The 17,427-nt window shown below is 39.9% G+C and overlaps 1 pseudogene; it reads right to left on the bottom strand.

Moving 5' to 3' along the window:
- Positions 1-4,510: 4,510 nt before the first annotated feature.
- On the bottom strand, positions 4,511-6,553 carry LOC144292001 (nuclear RNA export factor 2 pseudogene; annotated as a pseudogene).
- Between the last annotated feature and the right edge of the window lie 10,874 nt (positions 6,554-17,427).

The raw sequence follows: 17,427 nt of genomic DNA, 5'->3' as shown, positions 1-17,427 counted from the left end.
GTTCTGCACATAATAATCCTCCTTGTAGCACAACTCCAGGTTTTTTGTCTGTTTATTTGTTTTTTAATGATCTATCCACTTACTTGGAGGGGGGCGGTGCAAAGGGAGAGAGAGTCTCAACCAGACTCTGTGCCAAGCATAGAGTCTGACCTGGGGCTTGAACCCATGATTCTGAGATCACAACCTGAGCCAAAACCAAGTCATACACCCAATCAACTGTACCACCCAGGCCCCCCTACAACTGCTAGATTTTAATGGGGTTCCTGGGCCTGAAAACTGGACTTACATTTTGATCCAGACTCCAGTTATATACACCTCTCTTTGCCTGGCCAATCACTGGAACTTATTAATGGACAGGACTGATGTCTGACTTGTTTCGTTGAAATAATCTGCCTTGTATTGTGGATGAATCTCAAGTATACTAACAGGTTCTTTCTATACATGGGAGTATTAGTCTATATATCCAACAGGGGTAGGAAACAGATTTACAGAAGTTTTGTAGTTTGCTTAGTGTTTCATAGATTTCTTAAAGCTCCTTTGTAGAAGCATAGAAGGAAATTTTCCTGTTCATAGGTCTAAAATTACACTGAAAATGAACTACTATGAACATGTTCAAAGAAGACATTTATCTCAGAGGTCCTGAAATCTCTGATCAACAGCTTTTAAAGACTAAATGTGAATACTGATGGCTATGCTCTGTCATCACTTTAGCTAATCTCTAACCACTTTGGGTCCCAAGTGTTTGAATAGTTAACTGTACTCTTTCCTTGCACAATATGTGCCTGCTGAATAGTGGTTGATCCAATGTGTTCACCCCTTAGATCTATTTCAATTCTGTTAAGTGATAGGAACTCAAGAGGTGGGAATTTTTGTTTTTGGTGATGTTAGAGCTTCACAATGGAGGTGTTCCATTATGTTTTCCATATAAACATGCAGCTGGGGTTTGTGGGAGAGAATGAGTCCATCAAAGAACTGGCTCTCTCCTTTTTCTTCATAAAGAAGTACTTAAAAGCAAGGCTTGTGCACCAGATATCCTGGTCCTTTGGGGCAGTGCCAAATCCTGTTGTACAGTCATGATTTAAAGCCATGTGTCCTGAAGTCAACATGTTCTTGTGGATATTGCTACATCAGCAGCAAGATGAATTTATAGGAAAAATATGTTAAAAGACAAACATATATTAATAGCTTCAAAGAGCTGGAACTTAAAATAACACACTCAAAATCACTTCCTCTTATTTCTAGAGAAGCTCATGGCATTTATGAAAGGAATATACAATCATACATTGAACATTGCGGGTGGGTAATTTATTCACATGATGTGTGTTGAGGCCTTTTTGCCCCATGCCTGGTCTATAACAGGCACTCAATAAATGTTTGCTGATCATGAAATTGAAGCCTATAGGCATAAAAGACAAAATTGATGAAGTTTTACAAGCCATACTTTTGTGTTCTTATTCCCTATTTTATGCAATCCTTCCACGTTGGCCACCATTCCCTCACACTGCCCCCCCCAACATTGGATGAATTGAGGACATTCTTGACTTAAAGTGGAATAATTATAGAGAAGATGTTTCAAACAACCCTTACTTGCATACATTAGCAAACCAGATGTGTAGATAAAGCATCGTTTTCACTACATGCTCCCATTTGCCCAAAGGATTGATGTGTGTTGCTTTTAACCAGTTCTTTTATTGGTTTTCACTGTATACTTTGGCTTTTTTAGAGACACATACATAATCCTTCCAAATAGTCAAATGTCTGCCTAGACTGTAAGGCTCAAGAATGGTTTAAGTGCTCCTGAGATGCTATTACCAAAAATAAATAGATCACGTTCATTAAAATGAAAGACTAAGCATTTGATAGAGCAGCATTATTCAAAGAGGGGTAGGGCAATGAAGCTAGTAAGTCTTTTGTAGACTGGAATGCTTTTTGATCTTCATTTTCCCTTTATTAACAGCTGCATATCTTCATATCAGGGCAGGTGAGGCTAAGACGCTTTCTTCAAAATACATTACTTCTATGATGTTGATCAGACAATTAATTATCACAGATTATGCAGATCTAGTATATTCAGTAAAGCTGACTAGGACATTTAAGTAGAACTATATTCTTGTAGTGGAATAATACAAAATTATGTACTAATAAGAAGTAATTTAGTAGTTATTTGGGGTTAGTAGTTTTGATGTCATTTTTAATTTGAATATGGTCTCATTACCTACAAGTACTATAATAAAGTAGTATTAACTGAGCATTCATTTGTACATTATATAATTTGAAAGCTGACTTACTAAGGTCAACAAGTTACCTTCTGTTTTCTGTATAGAGGAGAAAAAATAATTTACCCCTGTCCTTCTGAGTTCTTGGTTAATGCCCCATAATTAATAAGAGCAAGCAGAAGTTTATTAACATGTTTGCCTTATATCCAGGAAAAAAATGAGTAACTTGAGGTGGCTTAGGACTTTGACTTGTATGGCATCATCAACCAAGAACAATACATTTCTGACATATGAAAACTTTGCATCCATCCATTTAGCTGCTCTACTCCTCAGAAAGCTATTACAGGGCCCTGGGACCCTGGCAAACCATCTAAAATAGAGGAGTTAATGCATTTGAAGAATCATGCTCAATAATCACTTGCTCAACAGTTTTCAGGAGCTGAAATGTTAGTGATTGTTTGAAGTCTTATTTTCTTTAATTGATTATTTCCCTTAAATATACTTTCTACCAACCTTGGAAAACATTTATTAAATAAGTTGTCAGGCTATATTTTATTCTAGCTTGATCATTTTTCCCACCAATAACTTAAAACCATTACAGTAAACTAAAAGCCATAATTTGTGCACATTTCTTGCATTATCAACACCAGTTTAAGGGGGATAGCAGAATTTGAAATAATTTATGCCCCTTGCTGATTTGAGAAAGTTGTTATAAATGCTATTTTGGATCTTGCCAATGAGATGTGTGGGGTTTTGAATGTAACAACCTAATAGGATTGGAAACTCCCCAAAGGAAGATATAATATAGGTCCTTCCAAAATTATCCATAATTTTTAAAGTTAAAAAGCTTTGAAAACTATAAAATTTTTACTTCTTATTTGATTATGAATCTTGACTTGCTCAATTGATTTTGTGACAAAATATGAACTGAATGTGAGGCTCTTTTGGTCATTATTTATTTTACTACTGTGAATGCTTATGCATTATGTTGCAGAACTATATTAGGTTTGATTACAGGTGTTGCCTCAGACCTTCCAGGGTGCTGCTCAGTATAAGGTATATGAGCAACATCACCTCTATAAAATTAGAAAAAATTTCATTTTGAAACACATTGGTTTCCATGCATAAATTGCAAGATTGTGGCCCTGTATTATCATTAGTTTTATTTTAAGGTGTCTTATCAGATAAAGAATTATGCACTGCAGTTTACACATGTATATGACTTGGGCCGAGTCTGAATATGCACTCAGGCTAGAGCGAACTGCCACATTCTAGATCATTTTCTTGCAGTTTTCTGTGGACTGAGGGAATGGGTGCATCCATGGCTGAGCCTTGAAATCTGTCCTATAAATATTTTTGAAGCTGTCCAAACAAGAAGATAAAGGATGGGTTCAAAGTCATGTCTAAAGTTCACTAGCTTCTGAGCTGAATTAACTGAATTAATGTTTATAATTAACTCATGTGACTCTGCATCCTTATATAATGTTTTTCTCCATTGTATATAGAGTGTGCTAGCCCATGAGATAACTCCTCCACCGCAATGCTGTTTCTTATGCCAGGCCTCTCCCTGGGAAGAGAAGCAAAAAAATTCAGAATATTCCAGACCAACCTACAGAATTCTTATGACAATTCAGTTAAAGGGTAGCTAATAAGAGGGGAACATAACTGAACATCCCCAATGCAACATGGGCTTCGTTTTATCTACTCCTAAGAGTGACCATTTTTAACAAAAGGGGAAATTGTTATCCTTATTCTACATCTAAAGGAAATGAAGTATCAGGAATATTAAATACCTTGATAACCAGAAGCTCAGTCCTTACTTGAAACCATGTCTCTATAATGCCAGAGTGTATGCAGCCTCCCTAGGGAAAAAGGAAAACCTAAAGACAGAAATAATTGATAATATCAAAATTAGGGTGGTTAACACTGAAACTTAATTGCCATTTCTTCCTTTGCTAATAACGTAAGTTTCTAAAAACTGGTCAGCAAATGCAGATCTTGATAATACCTAAAGCATTAACAAAACGTGGCTACAGTGGACCTCCAGACCTTTGTCTTAAGAATATTAGACACTCCTTCCCTGCCTTTTACAGTGGAAATGTGGGGAGACAAATGTGTGATGTGCCAAGTCAAATGCATTTTGAAAAAGTAAGAATGTGGAAAATGCATGCCTGGGGTCTCATTAAGAGTTTATATTTTATTTTTATTTATTTTTATTTATTTTTATTCTTTTTTTTTACAACGTGCAGTATCATTCTTTATTATGAAACTAAATAGCAATCATATGAGTGGGGAAAATACATGGAACAACTGATCCTCCCGGTGGTATGTCACCTGGCCTGGAACGTAACTTTGGCTTCTTGGTCAGTCAGGCCTCTTTTCCCAGTCATGGGCATGGGCATAGGCTTGAACACAGTGAAGATCTGACCAGCTCTGGTGTAGTTCCACTCATTTTCCTGTAGGCACTTCTGAGACCACTCGAGTTTCATCCCAGATTGAGTGGAGAAAGCCTGTACCATTTCCTGCTGCTCCTGGGAGAGGGTGACCATGGAGCTGGAGGTCAGTGTAGGCTCTTGTTTGGAAAACACACTCTGAATCTCATTAGGGGTGGCATCTCTCACAAACAGCTCATCATTCACGATGCACAGAGTGGAATCACTGACAGGGGTAGCGATGAAGTTCCGGGTGAAGGCACGAACGAAACCCTGAGACTTTCCTTCCACTTCCTTGAACACCCCACTGACAGAGAAGCAGATCATCTTCTCCATCTGGAACCACATGTCCACCATGAAGGAGCTGAGGTCATGCTGTGTTTTGGGAAGCACATAGAGGGAGCACAGGATGTCATATTTTGTATGCTTCAGCAGCTGAACACACAGGGAGAAGTCCTTGAGATTCTTCATATTCCTGTTTTCCTTGAAGTACTCGCACAAGTTGCTTGGCACTGGGTCTTTGGGCTTGAAGGAAATGGCCAGGGAGAAGCAGGCCTCATCATGGTAGGCACCGAGGAGACCCTGATGGTTTCCAGAGTCATAGATCAAGTAGTACCGCTGCAGGAATTGCAAGACTAGATTTTTCAGTTCCTCAGATCCTTTGTAGCTTTCCTTGGAGGGCTGTGTTGAATATGGCATGTCAGTATCAATGATATCTGGTGGGGTTAAGTCCTGGCCATCCAGGCGTAACAGCTTGGGAAAACAATCCCTGATGGCACTTATGTAGGTGGACTTGTCTGGAAAGGTATCACACAAGGGGTTTCCTTCTAGCCAAAGCTCTTCAAGATTCAGCCCTTTCGTCGTGTTTAACTCCCACACCAAGTTCAGCTCATTTTTGGAGAGGTTCAGAATCTTGACTCTGGGGCCTTCTCTATAATGTCAGACAGGCCATCCAGCCCATAGTTTGTTGTTGCTCAAGTTCAAAGACAATAGCTCAGGGAAATTCTCTTCAGTGATCTGTAGGGTGGCAGCCATGCAGTTTCTTCGATTCAGGATTAAATCAATATCATGGTCCACCAAATCTGGGTCAAAGCGGAGACTCTGGAGATCAAGAGTTTGCTGGGAGACATCAAAGCGTTTGTTCATGGTCAGCTTTAGCTGTTCCATTTCTTCTGGCTCCAACTTGTACCGCACAGAGTAGGGTACACTTGAGGGATTGACAAAGATAGATATCTTCCGGTTCTCCTCGTCACAAATCTTGTAGCTTACATCCTTCAATGCAGAGGCAGTGCAAACTTCCTGGACAAAGAACCGGGCCTGGTTTTTAATGTAGTGGAAATCCACTGGAACGAAGGGGACACTGCAGTGTCTCTGGATTGAATTCATTAGCCATGCCTTGTCATACTTTCTCCCATAGGGAATGGTGATCTTGAACCAGCTCCCCGACATTCCATCTTGTGTGTCCTCTTCCACTTCTCTCTTCAGATTTTTTCTATATCTCCACAGAGTAATATGGATATGGCCTTCGTTATGCCATTTCACTCTCCTCTTGTTGCGTCGGGTGTTATAAGGAGTATGTCTTACTTGGAGGTCCTCCTGGACATCCCCCATCAACACATTTTCATTATATCCTCCTGGAGGGGTGAAAGCTGCGGCTCAAATCCACCACATTCATAATGAGAGTTCCTTTTGTCAAAATTACCTTGGAAAGAATGCCAAACTTTCTTTCTTCCTTGAGGTGAGCTACCCCCATCATTGTATTCTTCACTTCTGTATTTTTTATCTTTCTCACATGGAAGAACATATTTTTGTTGTCGCTGTCTTTCAGACATAGCATTGTGTATGTCAAACCTGGAAGTGCTGACTTCTAGGGCCTTGACTGGCAGGGTCCACATGACAGAGAGATCGAAGTCACCTCACGGTTCAGAATACCTCAAATTTTCAAGAGTTTATATTTTAAACTGGCCCTTGTTAAATAATAATCGAGCTGAGATGCCTTCAGAAGATGGGATGGCCAGTAGAGAGTCAAATACCAGCAAAAGGCAAGTTAAAAGCATCATTTGTCATCTGTTTTATTTTTCTTGCTTTGCAATTCATGGAGAAACGTGCCTCATTTCAAGAAAGAAAAGTTATAAACATGTTCTCCCTTGAGTAGTAACTTAGGGAGATCAGTGTATGTATGACCATACCTTCTTTATCCCTGCCCCCCAATACAAACACCTAATACACCGATTTCTCTTTAGTGAGTGGTTCTCAAGTTTTAACATATCAGAATCAGCTGCTGGGTTGTTAGAGCACAACCCATCCTCACCCATGGAGTTTCTGATCCAGTAAGTCTAGGTGAGGCCCAGGGATTGGCATTTTGAAGTACCCAGGTCATGCTGATACTGCTGGTTCAGGGATCACACTTTGAAGACAGTTGCTTTGGTGTGTCTCACTGAGCCTCAGGGCAGCAGTTCTAGAAAGGTAATGAACATCATAATCACCTGGGAGCTTGTTATTTTTTTTAATAAATTAATTTTTTATTGGTGTTCAATTTACCAACATACAGAATAACACCCAGTGCTCATCCCGTCAAGTGTCCCCCTCAGTGCCCGTCACCCACTCACCCCCACCCCCCGCCCTCCTCCCCTTCCACCACCCCTAGTTCATTTCCCAGAGTTAGGAGTCTTTATGTTCTGTCTCCCTTTCTGATATTTCCCACACATTTCTTCTCCCTTCCCTTATATTCCCTTTCACTATTGTTTATATTCCCCAAATGAATGAGAACATACACTGTTTGTCCTTCTCCGATTGACTTACTTCAGTCAGCATAATACCCTCCAGTTCCATCCACGTTGAAGCAAATGGTGGGTATTTGTCGTTTCTAATGGCTGAGGAATATTCCATTGTATACATAAACCACATCTTCTTTATCCATTCATCTTTCGATGGACAACGAGTGGGAGCTTGTTAAAATGCAGTGGCCCTACTGTTGATTCTTGACCCCGGTTGAACAGGAGAACCACTTCGGGAGGTACCGTGTCCCGGATCCCACCACAAAAAAAAAAAAAAAATGATTTTTGAGGCAAAATCATTGAGGCTGGGGCTGAGGAAATGTAGTTTTAAAAAAGCTCCTCCAGTGATCTTAATACCATGGAAGGCTCATAACCACTGCACATCTGATTTAAAACCATGTGTTGTGGCCATGGGGTCTGCATTGAGGAACATGTTCCAGGCAAGTCTCATGCACTTGAGAGTGCTTTGGGGAGGAGACCTGAACCTTGCTCAAAGGCTTACCACCCATCCCCTTTGCCTCCAGGTGCAAGCTCTCTCCTGTGTAGTTCTAGGCTTTGCACTAGGTCCTCCCCTGTCTGGAAAGCTCATCTTCTCCTCCTTGTTTGTGTGTGTGTGTGTGTGTGTGTGTGTGTGTGTGTGTGTGTGTTGGGGGGGTGGTTAACTCCCTCATGTCCTTAGGCATTAAGCTCAGAGAACTCCTCCTCCAGAAATCCTCTGTTGTCCTTTGCCATAGTGCCAATTATACCATACGGCAAATTTTCTTTCCACTTTTCTACAAGTCTCTACTGTTGAGGTGCTAAGCTCTAAAGGCAGGCATGATTTTACTTTTGCTGACTGTAATTGTCACAAAACTAGGTGCTCAATGAAATCAAACGGATTGATGTTAATTAAATTCTACAAAGAGAGAAGAACCTGATTTTATCCCTTTGGCATAATATTCTCTTTTCCTTTCTTTTTAAAAATATAAATCAACATACATCTGGCTTTGTAAGTAGGATTAGATAGCTTCCTGACGTGAGAGAAATGCCCGATGTTAAATAAAATCAGCAATAGTACATTCAGTGATCCTGAGAAAAGTCTCACTTTTTTCTTTACTCAAATGAGGTCTGCTCTGATACTATGAGATCATTGTAAAAGTAGATTTAAGAACCCCCTACACTTGAATGCCTGCTGCTTTAAATCTTCTCACTTAAGTTCATCCTGAATTTTTAGCTGTATTTTTGGAGAGTGTAACCATATGTTCAAACAATTGTTTTGACTGTGAAATTCCTTAGCACACTCCAAGAAGTGATCCCCAAGTCCTGAGGTGGGGGGCAGGAACCTGTATGATGCTGTGGGCTCCCCTGAAAGTCCGGGCAGTATCAGATTCCTCAGGACAGATGACAGGCATCTCCTGCCTTCTGCACAATGACACGTCACAGGTTTCTAGCTTGTCCCCTCTCCGTGTGGCTCCCCCTTGCCCCGTAGTATATGCCACAACTGTGCAGCCGTAGTTTGTTACAGCAAACTTTTGAGTTTGAGACACAAACACAAACTCAAACAAAAGACACAAGCCTTTTGAGTTTGAGAGGAGAGAGGTGGTGGGACATGTTTTCTTTCGTTTTCAGCCCGGAATATGCTCAGTGTATATCTCAGCATCCACGTAGCTCATCTTGTATTTTTCATTCTGTTATAAAAGCCAAAACTTGACCACAAATTACTTATAACCAACAATATCCTATGTCGTGCTAGGGAAAAAAAAACATGAATATCAAGGAAAAAAAGGAAAACAAATGCCTTGCTTGGTTCTAGTGATTTTTTTCTAGCATATACTATATAATAGTATGCACGTTTCCCGCTTTAATGAACTTCAGCATTCCGCATTGCTAAGAACAGTTTTATTGTTGTGACAACAGATACAAATTGGTAGACTTCAATCTGTTGTCAATCTACAATCCTGTGGAAAACTGTATCATGGACCATTATTTATTTTGCACGTGAACAGATGCTCCTCTGTTTTGAGATTATCCTAAAAATTTTGGGCTAGATATATAGTATTTCAGTTTTAATATAAAATTATCTCTAGACTTTCGGGATAAAGAGATCTCTACTGGGATCCCTGGGTGGCGCAGCGGTTTAGCACCTGCCCTTAGCCCAGGGCACGATCCTGGAGACCCGGGATCGAATCCCACGTCGGGCTCCCGGTGCATGGAGCCTGCTTCTTCCTCTGCCTGTGTCTCTGTCTCTCTCTCTCTCTCTCTGTGACTATCATAAATAAATAAAAATTAAAAAAAAATAAAGAGATCTCTACTTAAGAAGAGTGATAGCTTTCTCATAAACATGGTATCAGTGAACACAGGCAAAACCTGAAAATCACCCTGAGGGCTTCACAATCAGTAAAGGCAGGAGGTGCTTTGGCCTTCTACCCCTAATGTACTTTGCCTTTGGGTTTTCCTTAATAAAACACTATCTAGTCCTGCAATGTCTCCAGAATGATTGCAGTTATATGATTACTGGCATATGATTACTTGTGTTTTATTTTAATGCAGTATTTTAGCTAAATGGAACATGGAAATAGATGCTTATAATAATTATCAGTTAATTTGTATTCCCTTTAACTTTTAAGCTCCCAAGCTGATTTACCTAACTTCACTTCTCAGTTTCCTACCAGTATATCCTACAGTTCTGGGAAGTGAATTTATTCATTCATTCATTCACTCATACATACATACCCTGCTGTGTCCTAGTATGTTTTCAGTTGCCTGTCTTCTCCATGAAACTGTTAAGCTCGTAGATAGGAATGTTATATTACACGACTATCACTGTTTCTGGTATAAACTGTGCTCATTGGATGTCCATTGAATAAAAGAATGGATGGATACTTCTCAGAAGACTGGTTGACCCCTCCAATATGCCATAAATTGCATGTCTTGAATTCCATTCCTCTGTATGTGTATTTTCCTCTTTGCTTATATCTATTAATTACTTCAAAATGCAATTAGTAATTCATTTCCTCCAGAAATCTTTTCCCAATTAACCTAATCTAAACAGTTATTTTGCATATTCTAAGTATATCAATTATGTATTCAATTTATGTGAATTTAAACTTTACTTAATAAATTCTTTTCGGTAAGTATTCCTACTTCACAATATGTACATAAGCTTTCTGTCCACAAATGTAAAAAGGCATTGTACGTGCTGAACAAATGTTAACAGGCATACATAAACTGTAAACTACGTCCGAATATGCAAATAGCAAAAATCAATATCATAGATCTGCTACCTCTGTGACCTATTAGGCAGAAATTTTCATCAAGGTCACTGTTTTGGGTTACAGAAAACAGAATTTCATGAGTTGACAGCCTTGAAATGTTGAGATAACACTCCAAAGATAATGCACCATGCAATATGCTGTTACCATTCTAATCTTGTCTGTTGTGACATAAGTGGCTAACAGAAGTGTTCTAGACATTTAGTTAAGAAAGGTATTGTTTTTTTCATTATGATAATTGGATTTTACACGTTGAGTGCACTTATTCGTATTTTTATAAACATCTAACGAATGAATTGAGAATTATTAGAAATTAAAAGATAAATCAGAAGGACTCAGTGAGGACCCAGGACCCTCAGTATGCAAAATCTGCATAGAAATTGCAGTGATGGGAACTAGAGAAGTAGAAAGAAACATCAATTCATGTACTATACAAATAAAGGTGCAGATTATCCCACAGGCCATATTTTGTGCACCTATTATATCCAGGGGTTACACTGCTCTAATTATATTTCCCTGCTTCCCCTACTAACCTGGGAACCACAGAGCAGCATTTGTATTCTGTTCATCTCTTTTCTTAATACCTAGCCTGAAGTTTAGCATAAAATAGGCCCTCGGTATTTATTAAACTGAATTAAATATGTACATCTAGTAGGCCAGGTATCTTTTACCCTTTTTTGCATCTGTATATTTATTCATTTAAGCCAATGTACATCTATATTTATTGATATGGAAGAATGTTCACAATGCCTTGCTGAGAGGGAAAACAGGTTTCAAAGCATTTAGGGAACCATCTTACCTATATAAACCATCTTACCTATATACCTATATGGTATCCATATATCCATAAGCTAAGAATGCACAGAGACAGACAGTCAGATGAGATTTTGGATGATTTTCACTGAGATCTCCATATTTTTTTCACATTGTCTGAATCTTTCATGGTGAGCTCAGATAGACTTTATAACAGTGAAACTATTCAAAATGTAGATAGGATATAAATTGAACCAGGAAGCCTCAGGCGCACACCTGCTCCTTACTAGCCGTGGTTAAACTATTTGTCTAAGTTGAAATTTAATCATATGTGAGAAAGGAAGTCAAATAGATCTGTCCTTTTAACACTCTGGGATTACTTTGAAGACCATTGTGGGTATGACCTTGGTGCAAAACTTGGTGAAATAAACTCTTGCTTATATCAATTTTTACTTTGAGCCCTCATTCTGTTCCATCAATAGGGAACTTAACCTTGGCTCTTCCTGTAATTTCATATCCTTGCCCTGCAAAGATATACTTGAGTTCTGGCATCTTACGTGGTGTTAAGGTTTGGGGATTTGCAGGGAGTAGGGGAGGCTGTCCCTGGTTGGGGGGCAACAGCCATAGCTGATGGGATATCCATTCTGCTGGCCTGGAGAGGCTCTCTTCTACTTGCAGATACCGTTTGGTATCCCAGGCATTTTGGAAATCTTCCAATAGCCCCTCCTGTCCAAGTCACCATTTCTCTCTCAATTCTTGCTCGCACAAAACTGCAGGGTGTAGAACCTGGGCTGGGAAACTTCTTTGATTCCAGAATCCTTACTTGCCCTCCCTTTTGCTCAGAACCCAGCAGAGTCACTTCCTTTTTTAGGGGAAGAGGTAGGGAAAGCTCTTTATTTATGTTATCTATACCATGGAATCTTCTCCAGCTCGGGACTCATAAATTTCTTCTCTTTTATATCTTATCACAAGACTGTGCCAAGGCTATGAGTACAAGGTCTGTTCCTGACTGAGTGAAGTAAAAAGGAACAGGTATAAAAGGAGGAAACAAAACCCAGAAGTATCTTGAAATATTTTCCTGACTGTTGTGAAAATGCTATGACTCTAGGACAGTATGCAGAGTGGACACAGACTAACTAGAAGACACACTACCAGTCCTCTTACTAGGGTTCTGAGAGGGCGTTAGATCCTAAACGTCCTAAGATCCATCGAATGTGATAAATTATCTCATCTCTCTTGCACCTAGAGTGGTATTAGCCATACACTCCCCTTTTGGTAATTGAGAAAACAGTTACTCAAAGCAGCTCCCAGGGGGACTAATTATGCCCCTGAGCTTATTGGGAAAGATCCACAAGACTGATAACTGTGCTGCAATTCAAGTGAGGAGATCCTTACCAAAAATGTAGTAGGAAAATTGTAGCAAAAATGTGTAGATGTCTACTGCAGGAATGAGGGATCAAGAAGAATGTTCTCAGGAGCGAGTGGCAGGTATGAGAAGGAGAGGCAGGAGTCCTGAACTCTAGAGACCGTGATAATACCAGTCCTGTCTTATGAGGGGCTGAGGCTTTGGCACTGTGAAGCATAGATGCTTGGTACAGCAGGAAAGCAAGAACAGGAAACAGGAATTCTTTTGGCTTTTGTTGTTTCAATATCTTAAGAGGATAGATGGTATCCTGAACCTAAAATTGTGGCATGCTACAAAACTAGGCCTAATGTCACATATTTTAAAGAGAAGTACAGAGATTAAGATCAAGATTACAAAGTGAAGAGAAGTATGGTCTTTGAGGTAGGACAGGTGGTCCAAGTTAACTCTTCACCGCCAACTTCTCCTTAACTTCAAAGACTCCATTTGATTTTCCATAAAAATAGAAGCTGCCATTTGTCTTGTTAGGTTGTGGGGAGATTCAAATGAAACAGATGTAAAGAGCCTAAGATAGTTCTTGGCATATAATATATGCTCAATGAATGCCAGGCATTATTATTAGCCTTGGTTTTATTTTAATTGCTCCACAGTAAGACAAGTGCACCCATTATCTTAAGTTATAAAAATATAAACTGGGATCCCTGGGTGGCGCAGCGGTTTGGTGCCTGCCTTTGGCCCAGGGCGCGATCCTGGAGACGCGGGATCGAATCCCACGTCGGGCTCCCGGTGCATGAAGACTGCTTCTCCCTCTGCCTATGTCTCTGCCTCTCTCTCTCTCTGTGACTATCATAAATAAATAAAAAAATAAAAAATAAAAATATAAACTATAAAAATACTTCATCTTTTCCCCTTGTGTAGCCTTTTGAAAACTACTCAGAGGATAAGAACTTGTGGTTAAAAAGAGGGAAAGAGAGACAAAGTTACAGAATCCATGACTTTCTTGGGAAGCATAAGGAGCTATTTTTTGTGTCTTCCCATTTGTTTAGTGGTGAATAGATTCATTGCTTTGTTTATTTTACTGCAGGATTAAATGGGATGTGTGGGTAATTGTATTTCTTGTGTGGGTGCACGTGTGTAGTTTCTATTTCTATAAAGTGCTGATCCTGGTCGATTCTAAATACCTTTAATCTTGAAAGATTCTGTTTTCTTCTGGAATGCTCTTGTACCCACGAAGTTAGTAATGGAGTATCATTTAAATAATATACTGCGGTGAGAACATAACAAAGTGGTTAAGAGAAGCATTTTGAAGGTTGACTTAAAATGCATTGACTTTGAAATAAATATACATCTGGTATAAAGAATGGATTCAACTAAATATACACGTTGGTTTTCCTAACAGATAAGACTTTGGGAAGATATGTGTTTTGTCTTAAAAATATTCTAGTTTGAGTTCACTTGTATTATAGCTTACATAATACTAATTAGATGCTGGCTTAGAAATATGTGTTAGTCATAAAATTCTGGCTAGATTCACATCAGAAATCTGATAGGGTAAAGAACAACGTGATTATTCACATGTTTAAAATCTTGAGGAAAACATACTATGTACCACTTCGTAAAATTGTTCCATGATGTTAAAGAGAAATAATAAAATTGTTCTGTACAGAATCTGAGCACTGAGCAACTAGACTCAGACCTTATTTCTTAAACATTTAACTGAGCTGTGATCTCCCCCAGCTCTCTGAGCCGGAGTTTCTAATAAAACAAAGTGTAGAAAGCATCCATCTCACAAATATATTGGGGGGATTTCTTTGGATAAAACTAATGGAGATTATTTAATGCATTAGATTTCTTTTATAATGCTTGCTTTGAAAGATTAGAAAACCTCCTTCCTAATAAACTCTTTATATTGGATATTTACTATTAGTAGTTAATAGGTATCTAAATATGTGATTTTACCTGCTGTATTTAAACTAAGGAATTAATTAACTTATTTAATACCTATTACATATTCAAATGAAAGACTCCTAACTCTGGGAAACGAACTAAGGGTGGTGGAAGGGAAGGTGGGCGGGGGGTGGGGGTGAATGGGTGACGGGCACTGAGGTGGGCACTTAACGGGATGAGCACTGGGTGTTATTCTATATGTTGGCAAATTGAACACCAATAACAAATAAATTTATAAAAAAAATAATTCAAGTTAATATCCCAAACCATGAAATTATCAAAACTTTTTTTCTTAATCTGTCCAGAATTTCAATGCCAAATTCACCTAAAAAAATAAATATGCAGTAATTTACTGATTATTCAAAATGGTTTAGGATTGTCAGTGTGTTCTGTTTCCTTGTCTGCACTCTGTATTCATGGTATGTTCGGAAGGGCTAAGAGGTGTGAAGCAATATGGCTGATGTCAGATGGTGGGGTATGTGTCTGTGGTTTAAAAAAATGCCTTAGGGCATGTCTCATTAACAACTTTCTATTCCCTGTAAAGAGGTCTTCATCCTTGCTTTCCCTCCTAGCCTACTTGACTTCTGGCCTTTTCAAGGTTTGGCCTTCTCATTTGCTCTGGGGAGTCTGAGGCTGTACCTCACTTGAGTCCAAGTGTTCAGAGAAGGTGTGATTTTTGTCCTTTTGTGGTGCTGGAGCTCAGCTTGCCTTCCCTCTGTGAGAGAGGAGGGAAGCATCATGTGGGCTCTATTTACCTTTGGTAACTTGTGCACACAAGAAACACAGAGAGGGAAAGATCTAGCTGGGCATCCAGGTGAGACACAGACCAATGGCTTACAGCAAGAGAGAGTAAAGGGGTGCCTGGATGGCAGTTGATTGAGCCTCCAACTCTTTTGGCTGGGGTCATGGGTTGTGGGATGAGCCCCATGTGGGACTACATGCTCAGTGCACGGTCTGCTTGGGACATTCTCTTTCTCTTCCTGGGCCCCCTCTCCCTCACTCTACAATAAATGGATGAATCTTTAAAAAGAAAAATAAGAGTAAAAATGATGACACCATCAAAATGGCATCATACATTGTTCTATCTTCAGTGCCACTCACAGAAGACCATTGACAATTCATAGACAACACACCATTGGGAAAATCCTCAAATCCAGGGGTGAGGCTGAAGCAGTCCCTGAACAGAGAGCAAGTAGAATAGCATTAGACAGGTGAGAGGAGCTGCCACATTGCTCCTTCCCCAGGCCAGCACAGACCCACATCCAGATCTCCTTGGGCCTACGTTTTTCCAGTGGGAGGAGAGTCTAAGGTGAACCACAAGCTCTCCTGGCCTTGTGGGATGCTTCTCAAGAGGCCCACTCAGATCTTGCCTCCTGCAGACCCTGAAGATCAGAGAGATGGGGGGGGGGGGGGGAGAGGCGGGGCTTACAGCGACCAGCACTCAGGCCTGGGTGGATCGCATTCTTCCTTGCAGGGTGCCTGAGCAGAGATCCTAGCTAGTGGCTCTGCAGGTGTGGCCCTACATGGCCGAGGAGTTCAGTTAGCAGGTCTCCTTGCTTTGGATCCCTAGCCAAGCAGTCTCACCAGCTATGGAGCCTGTTCTATAGCCTCACAGGGGGCAGGAAAGCAGATCTGTAGCCCTGCTTCCCTGCTGAGTACAGCCTCTAGTCCCCCCAGCCAGGGAGTCTGACCAGAGAATCAGGTCTGATGGTAATTAATTAATTAATTATCTTAAAATATACATGTGATGGAATATTCAACCACCAAAGAGAAAAGCATGTTACCTCTTACAACAACATAGATGAACCTTGAGGGCATATCCTAAGTGAAATGAGTCAGAGAGCTAAAGACAAGTACTGTATAATTTCACTCATATGTGGAATGTGAAACAACTGATCTCATAGAAAAGAGAGCACTTCCTTGATTGCCGATTGCCAGAGGTAGGGGTGGGGTGGGAGGAGAAAAATGGGTGAAGATGGTCAAAGGCTATACATTTCAAGTTATAAGATTTTTTAATAATAAATTCATTTTTATTGGTGTTCAATTTGCCAACATACAGAATAACACCCAGTGCTCATCCCGTCAAGTGGCCCCCTCAGTGCCCGTCACCCAGTCACCCCCACCCCCCACCCTCCTTCCCTTCCACCAACCCTAGTTCGTTTCCCAGAGTCAGGAGTCTTTATGTTCTGTCTCCCTTTCTGATATTTCCCACACATTTCTTCTCCCTTCCCTTCTATTCCCTTCAACGTGGATGGAACTAGAGGGTATTATGCTGAGTGAAATGAGTCAATCGGAGAAGGACAAACATTATATGTTCTCATTTATTTGGGGAATATAAATAATAGTCAAGTTATAAGATTTTGAAAAGATCTGGGGGTGTAATGTATTACATGGTTAGTATAGTTAACAATTTTGTATCGTGTATTTGAAAGTTGTCGGGACAGCCAATCTTAAAAGTTCTTAATACACACACATGCACGCACAAATATAAGTGCCGGGAGTGATGGATGTGTTAACTAACCCTACTCTAATCATTTCACAGTATATCTGTGTATCAGACCAACCATCACACCCATACCTTAAGCTCTTGCGGGTGTGTTACATGTCAATTACATCTCAGTACAGCTGGAGAAAGATACATTCTGTAACGTACATTTCAATAAATAAATAAACAAACTCAGGACCCAA

The sequence above is a fragment of the Canis aureus genome, chromosome 20, assembly GCF_053574225.1.
Source record: "Canis aureus isolate CA01 chromosome 20, VMU_Caureus_v.1.0, whole genome shotgun sequence".
Classification (NCBI taxonomy): Eukaryota; Metazoa; Chordata; class Mammalia; order Carnivora; family Canidae; genus Canis; species Canis aureus.
The sequence above is the reverse complement of the archived record's forward strand: the minus strand, read 5'-3'. Positions and strand labels throughout refer to the sequence as shown.